The following is a 2,322-nucleotide window of genomic DNA, read 5'->3' on the forward strand; positions in this document are numbered from 1 at the left end:
AGTTAAGGTCACCAAAAAAGTAGTTATGGGATCTCCTTTAACCATCTTTGTTCCCTGTGCAGAAGCCCTACTGAATTCTTATACTCAACACCTTTTAGCCAGCCACCTTACCTCCTATGAGATCCTCCTGCTAACTGCCCTACATATAACTCTTTCTCACTGTGATAATACTAACCCTGCCTTCCTTCTTCCCTCCTCTGTGGATGATACTACTTATACGTGTTAACTTCTACAATTCACTTTTTTAAAATTATTTTTATTTATTTTTAATTATGTTATGTTAATCACCATACATTACATCATTAGTTTTTGATGTAGTGTTCCATGATTCATTGTTTGCGTATAACACCCAGGGCTCCATACAGTACGTGCCCTTTTTAATACCCATCACCAGGCTAACCTATCCCCCCACCCCCTCCCCTCTAGAACCCTCAGTTTGTTTCTCAGAGTCCATAGTCTCTCATGGTTCATCTCCCCCTCCGACAGTTCACTTTTTGACTGACTCCTCCTGACTTATAGGAAATTCATTTGAATAACACTGACTCTTCATGGCTTACTAATGGTTCTTATTTAAGCGGTGAAAGTGGCAAATACTATGATGGGTATGCTATTGTAACTCCTTATGACAGTATTGAGGTTGCACCTTTGCCTTTGGCTACCTCATCCTAATAGGCTGTTATATTTTCTCACTCAGGCTTGTACTCCAGCTAAGGACAAAATCATAAACATTTATACTGATAGTAAGACTTTGAAGTAGCTCATGATTTTGGAATGCTATGTAAATAGCAAGACTTCCTTACTTCCAGCGGCAGGGCGGGGGGTTAGGGACTAAAAATGGCTCTTATGTCCAAAATTTATTAGATGCTATACTCCTACCAGCCACTTTGGCTATTATTAAGGTCCCTGGACATTCCAAGCTTGACTCCCTGACTAAAGTTATCCAAACTTAGTGATATTTCTGCCAAGAATGATGCTTTGAAAGGAACCAAGATCAAATCTCTGTCATGGTCCAAAGGGATGTTGCCTCAAATGATATTCTAGAAAACCTGACTAGAGATGCCCAACACTTGCCTCCAGAAAAGGAAAAACAACAATTAAAAATCCATCAATTGTCAGTTTGATCAAAAGAGAGAACTCTGGTTTGGGCCAAATAACAATCCAGCCCTGCCAGAGATTTTGAAATTCCCACTAATGATCACTTTAAATTCATTGAATCATTAGTCTACTCATAAAATAATCTTTATGAATCAACAATGGTGGGGGAAATATCAATAAGACCACAAAAAGTGTCTACTTTTCTTGCTGTATCTGCCCAAAATAAAATTCAGGAAAACTTGTCTGCACTGCTCCAAGTCACTTTAAATTGCCTGATGGACCATTTGAGGTTTGAGAAATGGATTCCCCCATCTCTCAATGGAGATTTATGGATATAAATGTTTTGGTGATGGTTTAGGTTTTAAGGATTCCACATTGGACTAAAGCTTTCCCTTGTAGGCAAGGTACTGCCTCTTCTGTGGAAAAAATTCCATTAGAAAAAATAATCCCTCAAACTTTATAGTGACCAGGAAATTCACTTCCAAGAGTTGAAGCAGGCAACAGCTGGAGGAAACAACTTTCCCAGGATGACTGGACCAGATCTATATGCCTTTTTCTTGCTGTTGATTCTTACCTTATTTTCTCCCTCTTTTTCTTGGAAAGACAGTGCTCTTATCCACATTTTATAATTTATTGCAAACAGGGGAAGCCTTTCTGACTGCTGGGCCTGTCACCAGAAATTCTGATCTGTTCACAATGTTGGAAATCTCTTGGTTTTATCTGTTAGCAATAATCGCGCCTCGGATAAACCTCATTGGCTACGATACTGCCACTGCGCAAAGCTTTGGTTTTGTCTGTAACCAATTTCTCCTTAATCCCAAATGCCACTGTTGATTATACCTGTAAGTTGATGGACATTACCTACTGTGTTAGGATATTATGGCCAGATGTCCCCCTACCTTGTTTTAACCTTTCCTCAATCAAAACTGTACCAAAATCAGCTAAATATTTCCAACTTTGCTAATCATACAATTTTTGCTACTCTATTTTTTTTTCCTTCTCTAAGTGTGATCTGTCTTCCTGCACTCAAGGACAACACAGGCTAACTCCTCTCTGCAAGACTTTTAGGCAAGACCCCTTTAGAATGATGGTCTCTCACAGAATGTCACCCCAACTCCTCTGATCCTTGGCTTGAAAGGGTCAATTGGAAAATTCCAACTAATCAATCTATCAATAAGCAGACTTTAGCTGGAATCCTCTGCTCTCCATCTGGTTTCATTTTCATCT

The 2,322-nt window shown here is 39.2% G+C and overlaps 1 pseudogene; it reads right to left on the reverse strand.

Annotated features, from left to right (window-relative positions):
* Positions 1 to 1,753: 1,753 nt before the first annotated feature.
* On the reverse strand, positions 1,754 to 1,879 carry LOC112835399 (U4 spliceosomal RNA; annotated as a pseudogene).
* Between the last annotated feature and the right edge of the window lie 443 nt (positions 1,880 to 2,322).

Source organism: Callorhinus ursinus, unplaced genomic scaffold, assembly GCF_003265705.2.
Source record: "Callorhinus ursinus isolate GAN/ISIS: 27379988/994484 unplaced genomic scaffold, GSC_fseal_2.0 scaffold11, whole genome shotgun sequence".
Lineage (NCBI taxonomy): Eukaryota > Metazoa > Chordata > Mammalia > Carnivora > Otariidae > Callorhinus > Callorhinus ursinus.